The sequence below is a fragment of the Canis lupus genome, chromosome 9, assembly GCF_011100685.1.
Source record: "Canis lupus familiaris isolate Mischka breed German Shepherd chromosome 9, alternate assembly UU_Cfam_GSD_1.0, whole genome shotgun sequence".
Lineage (NCBI taxonomy): Eukaryota > Metazoa > Chordata > Mammalia > Carnivora > Canidae > Canis > Canis lupus.
The window spans coordinates 35,459,809-35,476,575 of record NC_049230.1 but is presented as its reverse complement, the minus strand read 5'-3'; the positions used below and the strand labels follow the sequence as shown (position 1 = coordinate 35,476,575).

The window sequence follows — 16,767 nt, the reverse complement described above, 5'->3', positions numbered from 1 at the left end:
CAGAAGTTTGGTCTTATCCCTTTTCCTTTTATGTTTTGTGTTTTACACGAAATCTTTTGCCATTTCATCCATCTTGAAGTGATGCCTTACTCTAGTAATTGTGTAGTTTTGGTCTTTGCATTGAGGCATATGATCCTTTTCAAATTATTTTTTATTATCCATGAGGCGAGGATCAAGGTTCAGTTTCTTCTGTGCCATTTCTTCTAGTGCTGTTTCTCAAAAAAGATATGCTTTTCTTCCAGTGAAGTTCCACAGTGCCTTTAAAAAAAAAAAAATTCCCTTCTCTATTCTGTTCCATTGATGTGTGTGTGTGTGTGTATCTTTACACCACTATCATACTGTCTTAATTACTGTAGCTTTTTAGTAAGTTTTGAGATCTAGCAATTTAATGCCTTCACTTTTGTTTGGCATGTATATCTTGGCTATTCTAGGTTCTTTGCAGTTCGAAACACATGTGTATACAGATACATACCAGTAATTCATGGTGTGGTCCACTGACCTCTAGAAGTCCCCAAGACACTTTCAAGGGGTCTGTGAGTGAAAACTATTTTTATAGTATCATGAAGTCATTATTTGCCTTTCTTTTTTTATTTTGTGTTGACATTAAGTATGGGTAGTGCAGAAGCAATGGTAGATAAAGCTGATGGCATTTTAGCATAATAAACACAATGGCACCAAACTATGCTTGTAGCTAAGGGTACTCACTCATTGTTTAAAAAAAAAAAAACAAAAAAACAAAAAACTACAATTGCTTAAGAATGTTGGGGTGCCTGGGTGATGCAGTTAGTTAAGTGTCCAACTCCTGGTTTCAGCTCAAGTCATGATCTCAAGGTGATGAGATCAACCCCCCTAGGGCTCTGCACTCAGCAGAGTCTGCTTGAGACTTTCTCTCCCTCTCCTTCTGCCCCTCCCTATGCTCTCTCTCTAAAGTAAATAAATGAGTCTTTAGGGAAAAAAAACAATGTCTATGATTTAGGGCGGCTGGCTTGCTCAGTCCATATAGCTGCAAGTGTTGATCTCAAAGTCTTGAGTTCAAACCCTATGTTGAGTGTGGAACTTACTGTAAAAAAAGAGTCAACATTCAAATCATTGATGTATGACAATTTTATTAAATTTTGCTGTTTGTGTACTTCTTTTTAGTATTTTATATGTCACAATGGAATTAATGCATGATAGTTGTCTTGACAAAATGCACTTGTGTGATTACTATGAACTAGCAACTGCCATGGAATATTATTTTACTGAAAAGAACTTGGGTACTTAGCAGAAATTTTCTCAAAAATAAACAAAATAAGCCTATCACTTCAAAGAAAACAACTGACAATATTTGTTACCAATGATAAAACTCATTTTCAATCAAAAATTGGAAATTTAGAAACCAGACACTCCAGTAAATGTTAAATAGAAGTGAAGATACTGAACATTCTTGTCTTTTTTCTTAATCTTAGAAACAAGTGTTTAATATTTCTCTATTAAATTAATGTTAGATGTACTTTTTAAATGAAATCCTACAATCTAATATTATATCATTCCTTAATTGGAATGAGGAAGACATGGATAAAATCCATATAAGAACCAAACTGACATTCTAAAACTGAAAAGTATGCCTTAAATAATCTGTTGAATGAGCTTAATAGCTGACTGGATGCAGAAGAAGAAAGGATCAGAGACTCAAAAACAAGTCAGAAAGTATTTAACTGAGGACACTTGGGTGGCTCAGTGGTTGAGCGTCTGCCTTTGGCTCAGGTTGAACTCACATCAGGCTCACTGCAGGGAGCCTGCTACTCTGTCTACCTCTCTCTTTCTGTGTCTCTCATGAAGAAATAAATAAAATCTTTAAAAAAAAAAAAAGATTAAACTGAAGTGGAGGGACGCCTGGGTGGCTCAGTGGTTGAGCGTCTGCCTTCGGCCCAGGACATGATCCTGGAGTCTCAGGATCGAGTCCCACACTGGGCTCTCTGCATGGAGCCTGCTTCTCTCTCTGCCTGTGTATCTGCTTCTCTCTTTCTCTCTCTCTGTCTCTCATGAATAAATAAAATCTTAAAAAAAAAAATTAAAGTGGAGGAAGAAGAAAATAATGAAATAGAACTCAGTGTGAGAAGTGTGTGGGGTAATATTAAATTGTCTAATGTGTGTGTGATTGTTATACATGGATGATAAGAAGGAGGGAAAAGGCAAATAAATGAAGGGCTGAGAATTTTCCAAAATTAGTTGAAGACATCAACTCTTAAAGTTTCAAGATGCTCAGTGTATCACAAACGAATAAAAACAAAGAAAATCATACCTAGGCATATCTGAGTCAAACTGTTGAAATCCCCAAATCATGAAGCAATTTTAATAGCCCTACTGTATTTCTTTATCTCTTAGGTTTATTTTGGGGTAAGGATTTAGAGTTTTGACAAAATTAAGGTGATTCTTAAATTTCTTTGGCATTAGGTTATCCCCATCTCCTGGTGATCTCTGAGGAATCTTCAAGATATTCACCATTAGGTAGAAGTAAAAGATATGAAAAACCAATGTTTATTGATAAACAGCTTTGTGCCCAACACTGTGCTAGGTGTTTTTCCATGGCTTATCTAATTTAATCATATTTAATTAGGATCACAGGTCCATTTCAGAAATATGCAAAGCATGGAACTAAAGACACCTAGCTCCTGATACTTAGAATTACTTAAAGTGCATTATGGTGACACCTCAGATAAGTCCAAACCTCTTTTTACTCTGCCTGATCAAATATTCATTTCAAAACACTGTGTGCTGAAATGAGCCACGTGGGAGTTGAAGAGAATCAACTATTCAGGTGGTGAAAATGTGTGAATGCAGCTGGCAGATGAAGTTCCAGTATGATGAATTCCCAGCTTGTCCTCATTGCTTCGGGCAACAACTGACAGGCCTGACTGGTCATTGGCTTTCCATTTCTGGCATTGATAGGACTGAAAATTCTTAGTGTCACAGATACTTAAAAGCTGTCCCTGTTATCGTGGATACAAACAGTGCTGGAGGGTCCTTATTGCATAGAGATGTAATCAATATGGTCTAGAGTTCTTGACCTGAACCTATAATTATGTGGATGTCATAAAGGTAGCTTGTTGTTACAGAAAGTGCTTATATTCAGAACTTGGGGGGCAAGTTGTGAATGGAGAGAAGAAAAATAAGAGCTTTGTCCCTCTTCCTATACTTCACAGTATTTAAGAGGCTATCATAGTAATCACAGAATAGGGTATTCTTATAGGATTAGAACATTGTATCATCAGGATTTTGGGTGCTAAGTTTAAATCTTACCTCTGATGTGATCCTAATACCCTGCAGAAGTTGTGACTTTAATGTTTTGCAGCTTTGTGACTGTGATTTTTTGAATACCAAAATAGAACTTTTTTCATTGATCCAAATACTTGGATTTGAAGGGCAGCTTTAAATAATAACACATTTGAGCTTGATTATTTTCCTGAAGCTAAGTGTATGGTGAAAAAAGGAAGCTGGGTAAGCAGATACTACAGCATCCATGGTCCATGGGTAGGAGTGAGTCGGAAATGACCCTGGTAGCAGTTCTTAAGTCACTGTTTGTACTGATGCTCTTAAAAATGTTGTGATTGAGATTAATTTGCCCATGAAAATAGTGAAAAAGAGACATAAAATGACTTAATAGGAAGAAATGTGGATCACTCTGTCACTCTGTCACAACAAGAGTTTAAGATAACTCTCCTTGGCATTATTACTGGATTACCCCATGGTAGGATGCCTTGAAAAAGAAGGGAAAAGTAATGCCTTGTAATAGAGGGCTCTTTAAGAGCAAGGGCTGTCTTTGTATTTCTCATGCCAGGTATGGGTGCTTGCCACAGGGCAGATAATCAATATTTATTGCATTGTTGACAGAATAGATAAACAGAAAAAAGAGAAGAGGAAACAAATCATGAGAGACTCTTAACTGTAGAGAACAAACAGGGTTGATGGAGGGGTGTGGGTGGGGGATGGGATAGAAGGGTGATGGGTATTAAGGACTGCACTTGTGATGAGCACTGGGTTTTATATGTAAATGATGAACCATTGAACTCCTGAAACCAATATTGAACTATATGTCAACTAACTAGAATTTTAAAAATAGAGCATAGGGCTTTAAATATACCATAAACTGATTAAAATTTAATAATGCAACATCTTTAGAAAATGTGATCTTGGCCTTTAGTCCTTTATGAAACTTTCTCTTACGTTTATGGTCACTATCTTTGTTTGGGCCTTTGGTAAACTGTGTGATCAGTTGGAATATTTTGCAGAGTATTTCAGATCATCTTTTGTGTCATTTTAAAAAAGCAGTATTATGTTTAAGTAGTATGTTTCTCATCTCTGATAGCTTTTACATTACCAGATAATAAAAATAAAGGAATTATGGCCCTCAAATCAGTTGTGTTTTGGTATTATAAGGCTTGCATGTGAATTTGTGTTTTAAGGTTATCTTTATAAAGCATTCACTATAGCAAATTCCCACTTTCTGGAATCTGTTGTTAAGCCTGGCAAACATCCACTAAAAGGAATAGACTTGCTTTTGTTTTCTGGTCATACAAGGCTTTCAGGCATATCATTATATGGTTATTTGGGGCTGTCTTTTAAGCTAGCCCATTTTATACATGAACCCAGGATATTAGCATATAGGGATCTGACCTAAATTCCATTAAACCAAAATATTTTGTTGAAGAATTGCCACCATTTTCGTAATGTCATTACAGTTCAGTGACTTGTATTCATGCTCCTGGCAGCCTTGTGAGATGCGGTATCTTGAGTCTTAAACCTGTTCTACCCTTGGTGTGCTAAGAATATTGGAAGGACCACAATTATTCTATAAATGCTATGTGTTAACATTGGAGAGAATACCAAAGTTATACTTGAAACTTTAATGAATTCCCCAGTTAGTTATCCCTTTTTTAGATGAGTTTAAATACTTTTCAAATGAAGAATGTTTGCATGATTGGGTAAGTAAGACTTTCATTTCACCCTTTTGTTTCTCTCCACCTAAAGAGGACACTTAGAGCATCCATACCAATCTCTTTGACATTCTCCTATTGGGCTGACTTTTCGTGTGTCAGAAATTTCTAGCCATGAGTGAATACCTTTAAATAGGGTTTTTTATAGACGTGATAGGATCCCAATTCCTGAATCAGAGGGCCCAAGCTAGAGACTTTAGTAAAATTTTGGTATGATGCCTGAAACTTTTTATTTGCCTTGAAACCTGTTCTTAATTTTACTCTTTATTCCAATTCACCCCATTGATTAAATTAATTACTTTCTCCGCTGTTCTTAAACTTTTACTGTTGTGTTTATCGCCTCGTATTAAAGTTAGTTGGGAACCATTTCCCATTCTAGACTGTGAGCTCATCTTTGTACTCCCCACAGCACCCTGAACAGCTCTGATACATAATAGGCACTCAATAAATGTTAATGAATTCAACATTTCAGCGTGGAATATTGAAACCAAATTTTCGCATTTGACTAGGCACAGTAGTTGCCTTCTAGGAGAGGAACTGAGTGGCTAGGGAACAGAAATGAGAAGGAGACTTTTTTTTTCCCCACTGTAGTCTTTTAGAAGAAATGAAACTCTTTAACACCAAACGTACTTTTCAACATTTGACAGGTTACCATTGCAAGGTCTTTGTTTATACAAATGAAGAAACTGAGGTTAAGGAATGTTAAATAACTTGTTTATTGTTTCATAGCTTATAGGCAGCAGAGCAAGGGTAGGAATCTGTGAAACCTTCACTTTTTCCAGGATATTAAACAGTATCTTGGCCACTGCAGCTTACCTTGATTTCATTTGTACGATCATCAAGTAGCAGTGTTATATCTGACCTAGAAACTTCCTTATTTATTCTTTATATCATGCACTGTATCATAGAAGTCATCAAATACAGCATTCTTGAGTAGCACCTCTATTTTAAGGGGCCATTGGCTAGACCTCTTTCTTAAGGTTTTGATAACTGGGTATGGGTGAAGTCTTCCTGTGACTGAAAACTGTTTTACCCATGGCTCAACGAGGTATCCTTGCTGCTTACAGAGAGACTCTTAGCCTTTAAGCAGTAAACATTTATTTTCCAGCTAGGAAAGCCACTATCAATCAGGTAATGTTTTCTCAAGCTGAAAAAGGCTTTCACTAAAGAATAGTGATTGCCCAAGGTCACATTTCTTTTCCATATACTTGTAGGCAAGTGCAAACTAAAAGAATATTAGTGTTTGAAATTAATAATTTATTCTATATTTGGGAGTAGAGGAGAGGGAGGCAAAATGATTATATTTCTCTTAGAAATATTTTAACTGATTTTCCAAATATGGATTAAAGCATAAAGAAGTCAAAAATGCCCTGATCCTAAATGGACCTGACACCTTGATCTTCTATCATGGCATAACCTATGAGTGGGGATTCCCAAAGGACCTTTGTACACTACAATATTTATTACTATAAAGATCTAAAGTTCTTAGCCACTTTGAAACTTGTAAGAGTGTTCAGATCCCATACACTGGACTTGTGTTTTCACATGTTTAAATTATTCTGGTTGGTTTTGTATAGTTTATTCAAAAATAACTTCCCACTTCAAATTCTGAAAAATAAGACCTGATCCTCCAGTAAAGGAGAACACAGATCAGATAGGAAAGTATACTTGAGAGGTAAATGTATTTGCTTGCTTTTCTTGTCTATTAATGCTTAGGAAATACAGAGTCTTTAACCAGCCCATTTTATATCTCTGTTTTTCTCATCTGCAAAATGGTAACTAAATACTGCCTTCTCTTTGGTTGATATGAACAAATACTAATAAACTGAAAGGCTCTGGATTGATACCCCTGTCAGCTCCTTCTATTGATGGTGGAATTTTCACTGTAGTTGTTCACTGTGATTTCAAAAATAAATATTATGGTTTGTTTTTGTTTTACTATGGTTTTTATTGTCTTAAGAATAAAAAAATTACTAAGGAACATTAGTGAATACAGAACCATTAACATTCACAAAAACAGCTATATGCAAATTAGTAGATGTCCTTGACTGAGACAAAAGTATTTTGAGGTTGCGATCATGAAAATATCATAATTTTTATTTATATGCATCCTTACTTCCGAAGGAAACCTAACTGGACTATGTATTCTGGAAAAGTTGAAACATTACAAGACAATAAATAGGATATTTAACATCTTTATTTAAATCTTGAGTTACATGCATCCCATGCAGTTCTTGTGCTGCATATTAAATTTTATATATCATGAATACTTTTTTATCATATTTGATTGCTCAATATATTGTGCTAAGTACTTCACATACATTAGCTTCTTTATTCTTCATAAAATTCTCATGAGGTAAAGGTATTGTTATATAGTGGACCCTTGAACAATGTGGGGGTTAAGGGTGCTGACCCCCGTCTGTGAGTTGAAAATCCATGTATAACTTTTGACTCTCCTAAAAGGTAATTACTAATAGCTTATTGTTGGCCAGAAGCCTTCCTGAGAACATAAACAGTCAATTAACCCATATTTTGCATGTTATATATATATATTATATGCTGTATTTATATCCTGTATTCTTACAATAGTAAGCTAAAGAAAAGAAAAATTATTAAGAATATCATAAGGAAGAGAATATATATTTACAGACTATATTTATTTTAAAAAATCCAGATTTAAGTAGACTCATGCAGTTCAAACCCATGTTGTTCAAGGGTCAACTGTAATTCCTTTTTATCAGAGTAAGGAACTATGGCTCAGAAAAATTACATACACTGCAGTACCTTTCACTTTGGTAGTGCCATCTGAATTTCTTTGTCATTAACATGTTTTATACAGCTCTTCATTAAAATATTATTGAAATAAAATATATTTTTGATAGATGCATTTTTAGAATAGGACAATAGAATATTGTCTTCAGAAGAATATAAGGACACTTGTCTCCTATATTGTGAAAATTAATAGATATGACATTTGTAAAGCTTCTGGCCATAGTTCAAGTATGTAACAAGGACTCATTAAATGTATCTCCTTGTTATTTTATTTCAATAATAATGGTAATAATAAATGGCAATAGCTTTTACTATATCCCAAGGTTTTTGTTTTGCTCTTTATTATCTTTATGTACCTATGGGGACTGGTTATATAGTATTGTCCTCATTTTATAATTGAGGACACAGACTCAGAGAAGTGGTAGATCCCATGTTGGAGGCCAGGTAGTCTAATTCCAGAGCTTGTATTCTTAACTAATATGTGATTTTCTAATAATAAATGGCAATAGCTTTTACTATATCCCAAAGTTTTTGTTTTGCTCTTTATTATCTTTATATACCTATGGGGACTGGTTATACAGTATTGTCCTCATTTTATAATTAAGGACACAGACTCAGAGAAGTGGTAGATCCCATGTTGGAGACCAGGCAGTCTAATTCCAGAGCTTGTATTCTTAACTAATATGTGATTTTCTTTGAGGGTGTCTTCCAATAACAATAGATTAGATTCTGATATTTCAGGCAACAGTTTAAATCTCAGATATAATTACCTCCTACTTCATCTAGTTCTTTCAGTTTTATATTGTGGCAATATGACAATTTCTTACCTGATCCTCATTCGATTCCTATAGTAAGATAGATAAGTTAGATTAGATATTCAGAGAACCTTCTGATTCTAAAATCTGGGATCCTATATTGTTTGGTTATATTTGCGGAATTCTGAAGCAGCTCTGATAATCCTCCCAAGGAAAGGGATTCATCACTGTGACTTAAAAAGGAATATGTTGACTTCTCTACTGAACTGAAATTAGCCATTTCCTAGGGGGTTTTGGTGGGGACTACAGAACAGGAATGAACTCCTTAAGCTTCTTGACTCCTTAAAAAGAAGAACCTCAGGGGTACCTGGGTGGCTCAGTCAGTTAAGCATCCAACTCTTGGTTTCGGCTCAGGTCATGATCTCATGGATCATGAGAACGAGCCCTGCGTCCAGCTCCCCAAGCTCAGAGGGGAGTCTGCTTGAGGATTCCCTCCCTCTGCCCTGCCCCTCACTCTATACTCTCTCTCCAACATAAATAAACCTTTGAGGGAAAAAAAAAGAGCCTCAAAAATGAGCTCTTTTGTTTGCCAGGGGAGCAGATCACTCTTCTGAGTATGTTAGACTGGCTATTTACATTTGCTTTTGACTGTCTGTTTCAGTTTGTCTTCTGTTTCTCTTTCTCCCTCCTAACTTCCATCTTCCTATTCGGATAATTCTACTTTATTTCTGTAAGTGAAAGACTCTCCCAGGATGCTGAATATGTCATTATTTTTATAGCACTCCTTATATGCACAGAAGATTTTAGCTTGGCTGTAAGCTTGTTCTTGGCATAAATTTGGCAGATAGTTTTTAGCCTGGGTGAGACTTTTTATTGGGATCATGAAAGTGTTGGGGCATCACTGCCCTCCACTTTTCCTTCTTGAAGTATGACATTAGTGGTTTTAGCTCTTGTTGACCCTTCTTTTTAAACCAAAGCTTTATAGCTTATTAGTGCACAGTGTGGATTTTTCTTATGATATGTTGGAGGGAAAGGAAAAAAGTCCTCTAAAGTTACAAATGGTTTCACTTACCAAAATGATTATTTCTTTTGGAAAGTTTCATCTTTTCCTTAAAATTTCCGGGAGTTGGGTGGGCTTGATATCTTCTCTCCCACTCTCTTTTCCTACCCACACTCTCACGTTGGCAGAATGCAGAGAGCTTTAAGCATAACTCCAGACTTCTAGAAGACAAATCACTGACCAGGGAGTAACCAAGACGTACTTTTCTGCTGTTATTTTTAAGAAATGTTTTCAAGTAAAAATGGAAGTAAGGACAGAATATCACAGGCTTGTTTTTGACTATTTGTTTCACTTATAGAATGCAGGATAAATGCTTTGGAACATTAATAATTCCTGTTTCAAGCAACCTTTGGGATTTGAGGTCTGTGCTTTTCAAATATGTACTTAATCTCATACTTCATCGTTTATTGGATCAAATAACAGTCTCATTTGCTTAGCATCCAGGTCAGTGCCATGAGCTCCAAATCAGGTATGATATGTCACCTTGTGAGAGATTCTCTGCGTTGCCCCTATCTGTTTCTGTTTCATTAAAGAACTTTACGTAAGCATCTTTATTTTTCCAAGGTATCTGAGGGCTTCAATGAAATGAAAATTAGTTGCCCTCTCCCAAAAAATAATATTTAAAAAACTTTTATCTTACATTTTGCTTATCAGAGTTACTCTGTCCAGCCTTGGAGCAGAGCATTCTTAATGTGAACCCAGTAGACATAAACTTCTGATGGATCCACAAGAAACCACTGAAGAAATTTAAGGATTTCCTGGCCAAAGCAAGTAGTGTCCTTCAATAAGGTTTCAGATTATAACATAAACCTAGACATAGCTGAGAAGAAGAAAAGTTAAAAAAAAAAAAAAGAAGAAAAGTTGTGATTTTTTTATCATCACAAACTGTATAATTCATACTTCAGGTGACCTCCATGGGTTGCCTGTCTGCTTTTGGCTCAACTGTGGATTTTTATGGAGCCATTCCTGCATTGCCACTCTTTCATCCCTCCCTTTTTATGAGAATAAAAAGTAAATTGGTTGCTATTTAAATATTTGCAACTTAATGTTTATTGAAAACTACCCTGCCGCAGGGCATAGCACTTTGAAAGACTGCTTTGCGCCAGCCCAGTTTTCCAGCCAGCCGGTTTACCCCAAAACCTGAAGTTCGCTTTACTTACATTTTTCATTTCTTTAAACCAAATGATCACAGAAAAACTTAGGAGGAACCTAGTTTCATTTGTGAGGTTTTTGAATAAAAGTGAAGTGGAGTGTGGCTAGAAAACCAGACCCGTGAAAAGCCATGACTCTGCTGACACTAGAGGAAAAACCAAAGAATTCTGATACTACTTGCTTCCAGCGTTCAGGAGAAAAGAAAAAACAAGAAAGGTGGAAGAGCTTTAGCGCTGGTACACTTTGGAAAAGCAAGGGAGCAAGGAAAGTTTGGTTGAGTTCCTTTGTCTCTTATGGGTGCTTTACTTAAAAGTTTCTTCTACTTGTATGTATATGTTCTTTAATAGAAAATTTGGAAAGTACAGAAAATTATAAATAATAAAATTTAAAACTCAGGTATAATTCTTAACATTTTGGCATATAACTTCTTAGTGCCTTTCTTATTGGCAAAAATATTTTGTAACTTGCCTCATTTGTTGTCAGATTTCCTTAAGCAATTAAATATTTTTCAAAACATAGATAGTTTAATAGTTATGTTCTTTGAATCATTTGTTTGGTCATCTACCATTAAACTTTTTTGTTTCTAATTTTTTGTACATACTAATTAAGAATAGATAAAATTCTTATATGTAAATCTTTGGTTTATATGTTTCCAAGCACTTAAAGAAGAATTCATATCAATCCTTCTCAAATGCTTCCAAAAATAGAAGAGGAAGGAACACTTCCAAACTCATTTTACAAGGTCAGCAAAACCAAATACAGACACTATGAGAAAGGAAAATTACAGGCCATTATCCCTGATGAACATAGATACAGAAATCCTTAATAAGCTATTAGCAAACCAAATTCAACTGTATATTAAAAGGATCATATACCATGGTCAAGTGGGATTTATTCCAGGGATGCCTGGATGGTTTTACATCCACAAATCAATCAATGTGGTAAAGTACATTAACTAAATAAAGGATAAAAATTATATTACCTAAGATTCAGAAAAAGCACTCGACAAAATGCAACTTCCATTTTTTATAAAAACTCTCAACCAGGTAGGCCGATAGGGAATGTACCCCAACATAATAAAGGCCATATGTGACAAACCCACAGCTAACATTATACCCCATGGTGAAAAGCTGAAATATTTTCCTCCAAGATCAGGAACAAGACAGGGATGGCCATCCTCTCCACTTTGATTTAACATAATATAGAAGACTTAGCCAGAGCAATTAGGCAAGAAAAAGAAATAAAAGGTATCCAAATTGGAGAGGAAGAAAAAAAAGTGTCATAATTTGCATATGACAGATATATAAAAACCCTAAAGACTTCACCAAAATGCTGTTAGAACTAATAAATGAATTCAGTAAATTTTGCAGAGTACAAAATCAATATTACAAATCAGTTGTTTCTATATGCTGATAATAAACAGAGAAATAAAACAATCTCACAGTTGCTTCAGAAAGAATGAAATACTTAGGAATGAATTTAACTAGTGAGGTAAAAAACCTGTAAACAGAAACCATATGACATTGATGAAAGAAATTGAAGACACAAATAAATGGAAAGATGTTACATGCTCATGGACTGGAAGATTTAATATTGTTAAAATGTCCATACTACCCAAAAGAGTCTACAGATTCAATACAATACCTATCAAAATTCCAATGGTACTTTTTACAGAAATGGAACAAGCAGTCTTAAAATTTGTATGGAACCACAAAAGACCCTGAAAGCCAAAGCAAACTTGAGAAAGAAGAACAAGATGGAAGTATCATGTTTCCTAATTACAAACTATATTACAAAGCTATAGTAATCAACAACATAGTATTGCCATAAAAATAGACACATAGAGGGGATCCCTGGGTAGCTTAGCAGTTTGGCGCCTGCCTTCTTCAGCCCAGGGCATGATCCTGGAGTACCGGGATCGAGTCCCACATTGGGCTCCCTGCATGGAGCCTGCTTTTCCCTCTGCCTGTGTCTCTGCCTCTCTCTCTATCATGAATGAATAAATAAAACCTTAAAAGAAAAAAAGACATGAGTTTCTTATAGACAGCACATTGTTGAATCATGTTTTGTTTTTTTTTAAGATTTTATTTATTTATTTGAGAAACAGAGAGAGAGGCAGAGACACAGGCAGAGGGAAAAGCAGGCAGAGGGAGAAGCAGCTCCATGCAGGGAGCCCTACGTGGGACTCAGTCCCTGGACTCAAGGATCACGCCCTGGGCTGAAGGCGGTGCTAAGCCGCTGAGCCCCAGGCTACCCTCTTGAGTCCTGTTTTAAATTATCTCTGTCTTTTATTTAATGTTATTAGACCATTTAGGTTGAATGTAACTATATGTTAGGGCTTAAGTGTACCATTTTATTTATTGTTTTCTATTCTCTGGGGTTTTTTTGTTTGTTTTTTGTTTTCTTTTCCCTGATTTCCTGTGGTTGCTTGAACATTTTGTAAAATTCCATTTTGATTTACCTATTTTTTTTGTTATACCTCTTTGTGTAGGTTTATACATATACATATACATATGCATATATATATATATATGTATTTAGTGGTTGCTATAGGTATACTGCATTAACTATACATAACTTCATGCTCTAAAATATTGTTATTTTACCAGTTTGTGTGAAGCTTTTCCTCCCATTATGTTCCCTTACCTTCCCTATTTATAATACCATTATCTTAAATATTTCCTCGATATACATTTAAAACCACAGGAATGTTAGAATTTTTGCTTCACCTCTTAAATATAATTGAGAAAATTCAATAGGAAAAGGAAAGCCTATTATATTTACTCATATTTTTGTTTACTATGTTCTTTCTTCCTTCTAATGCCACAAAATTCCCTCTTTTATTGCTTTCTTTTGGTTGGGAGAACTTCCTTCCTTCAGCCATTCTTTTAGAGTAAGTCTTCTGGGAGCCAGTTCTTTTCATTTTTGTTCATCTGAGAATGTCTTAATTTTCTCTTCATTCCTGAAAGATATTTTCTCCAGGTATAGGATTCAGGGTTAATGATTTTTGTTTTAAGTGTTCAAATAATATTGTGTCCCTTTTACTAGCCTCCATGTTTTTTCTGATGAGGAATCTATTGTTATTTGAAGTGTTTTCCCCAACAAGTGAAGTGAACTTTTCTCTGGCTGCCTTTGGTTTATCTTTAGTTTTTAGAAGTTTAATTATAATGTGTTTTTCAATAGGTTTATTTGGGAGTATCCTGTCTAGGGTTCATTTAGATTCTTTAACATGTAAATTTATGTTCTTACAAAATTTGTATAGTTTTCATTCATTATTTTTACAAATGCCTTTTTAGCCCCACCCCATCTCTTCTCCTTCCAAGCCTATTATCCAAAGGTGAAACCTTTTTTTCTTTTTTTAAGTAGACCCACAGATTCCCTAAAGTTCTACTAATTTTTCAGTCTATTTTCTCTATATTGTCCAAATTGGGTAATTTTTACTGATTCTTTCTACTGCCCTTCCATTCTGCTATTGAACCTACCCACTGAACTTTAATTTTGCTTATTGTGTTTTTAAGTTCTAAGATTTCCATTTGATTTTTGTTTACATCTTCTTTGCTAAGAATTTTCATTTCCTTGCCGAGGCCTTCTGTTTTTTTCTTTTTTTTTTTTTTTTTTTTTGTTCTTTGAAACATTTTTACAATAGCATTTTTTTTAAAAAAAACTCAATTTTAACATCTTTCTCATTTTGATGTTGACATCTATTCATTGTCTTTTTTCATTCAGTTTGAGATCTTTCTGGTTCTTGGCATGCTGAGTGATTTGGAGTTGAAACTTCCTAAGATTTGGGCAGCCCGGGTGGCTCAGCGGTTTAGCACCACCTTCAGCCCAGAGGATGATCCTGGAGACCTGGGATCGAGTCCCACATCAGGCTCCCTGCATGGAGCCTGCTTCTCCCTCTGCCTGTGCCTCTGCCTCTCTCTTTCTCTCCTCTCTGTGTTTCTCATTAATAAATAAATAAAATCTTAAAAAAAATTTCCTAAGATTTGGATCATATTTAAACCTTTTGTTTTAACTGGCTTTCTCGGACATCTCTCTGGCAGGGAGAGGTAGAAGTTGTGCTTGGCCAGCATTGCCATCCAAGGTCAGGATACCATGGGCAGAGAGGGCAGTTCCAGTTTCCCATCTGGTCTCCACTCACAGTGCTGTGGGATTGCCTCATTACTGCTGGATGATGACATAAATCCTGACTTTCTCCTAGGCCTCCTCTGACAGCACCCAAGTGTGGGGGAGCAGGGGTGCTTCTTTACTGCCAGATGATAATGGAAGTCCAAACTCCCTATTTATTCTGCTCTGACACTCTGTGTATGTTAGTGGGTGATATTTACTAACAGCTGGCAGGAACTAAAGTCTTCACTCCTATTTAGCTTGCTCCACCATCCCAGTGGAGGTGTTGGGCATCTTGTTACAGCTTCACGAGAGTTAAAGTCTAGATTCCCCCACTTGGCCTTTGCTGGTATGGGTGGTGGTAGAGCCAGTTTTTTCTGTGGTGTTTGCTACAGTAATGCAGTTATTTTCTGGAGGTTTCCATCTTGTGAGGCTGCCCCTTTCATATTACTTTGGCTAGTAAGATCTGGTTTTGGTTCAGATATTTTTTTGTCCTTATCCATTGGCTCTTTCAGGTTTCTGGCTTTTCCAGCTCCAAGGCTGGGATATTTGAGGCAGGAAGAAAACCCAAGGACTTCATGTTCCTTGTATCATTACTTGTGTCCTAGTTTGATTGCCTTTTCAGAATTAACTGATATTTGTTTTGTATATAATGTCCAGAATTTTTGGTTGTAACTAGCAGGAAATATGTGCATCTAGTGTCTTCCCTTAAGTAGAATCACGTTTTGCAATTTGCTAAAATCTTTCAGGAAAAATACATATGTATATGTCAGTCTGTATGTATATGGAAAAAATCATTTATCTTTTAAGTGAGCCATTCGTCCTTGATTTGGCCAGTATCAAGAGACAACAAGTTTTATTTCTAAAGAGTCATACAAATATTTTAGACTTTGAAAGCCATACTATGAATTTTTCATTTCTTCCTTGGTTCCTTCTACTTTACCAGTATCATGAGTATCATGTTCAGTCTTACACAAGCTAAAAACCAAGCTAGCAGTTTCATCTATAATAAAGTAAGCTAAAGTTTGCTAACACCATTTCTCCTTTTTGAAGTATGTTGCAAAAAAACTGAGAAGGAAAAGCATTGAAACCATAATGGCCATAGAATGTGCCTTGACTGTGAGATTGGGTTTGTATATGGAATCTTGAGACTTGCTAAGTCTGTATGAAGCTTTGCTCTCTTTCCATCTCTTTTATCTGGCTTTATTCTTTTACAAATAGAGTTTGTAGACCAATCTCTTCTCCACTAGACACCATACTAGTAAACCTGCAAGATCTCAAACTCTGGCTTCCCTAAACTAAACTCTGTTTAGTTCCTAAGTAGGGACTAACTTCTTAGGATTCTATTGCCACTATTTGAAATATATATTATTTGTTTGTTTTCTAACCCAGCTTTATTGTTTTTATTCATATTGACACTAAAAAAATGTGTTATGCTTTTTAGATTATCATCCCAAACCTTGACAGTTCTTATGTTTGTCAATTACTTTAATATTCTATATATTTTTAAATGGTTGCTTGGTTGGCAGTCTCTGGACACAACACTTCACACTAAGTAAGGCTGACAGTTAAGTGATGTGGAAGCCATTATCTCACCTTTGCGCTTGCAGGCTGGGGCCTCTTGCCTTTTCCTATTTCATAATAAATAGCATTAGCATTCTGGAACTTTTTAACACCTATTGAGGACAGGATTTTTATAATCCTCTATAAGAGAGGATTTTTTAAATGAATGACTAAAACCTAATAAACATAACATACAAAAAAGAGAACTATGCATCAATCTTACATTTGAATCTTGAGTCATAAATGTCGAATAAAATACCAACAAACCAAATTGAACATTACAATAAAATCACTTACCATGACCCAATATGATTTATTCCATTTTAGAAAATCTGTTGTTATAATTCATAATATTAATTGGTCCAATAAGAAAACATGATAA

The 16,767-nt window shown here is 35.4% G+C and overlaps 1 protein-coding gene across 9 annotated transcripts in view; it reads left to right on the top strand.

Moving 5' to 3' along the window:
* BCAS3 (BCAS3 microtubule associated cell migration factor) overlaps window positions 1-16,767 on the top strand; it is a 591,905-nt gene that overhangs the window by 334,629 nt on the left and 240,509 nt on the right. The gene's annotated exons all lie outside the window — the stretch shown is intronic.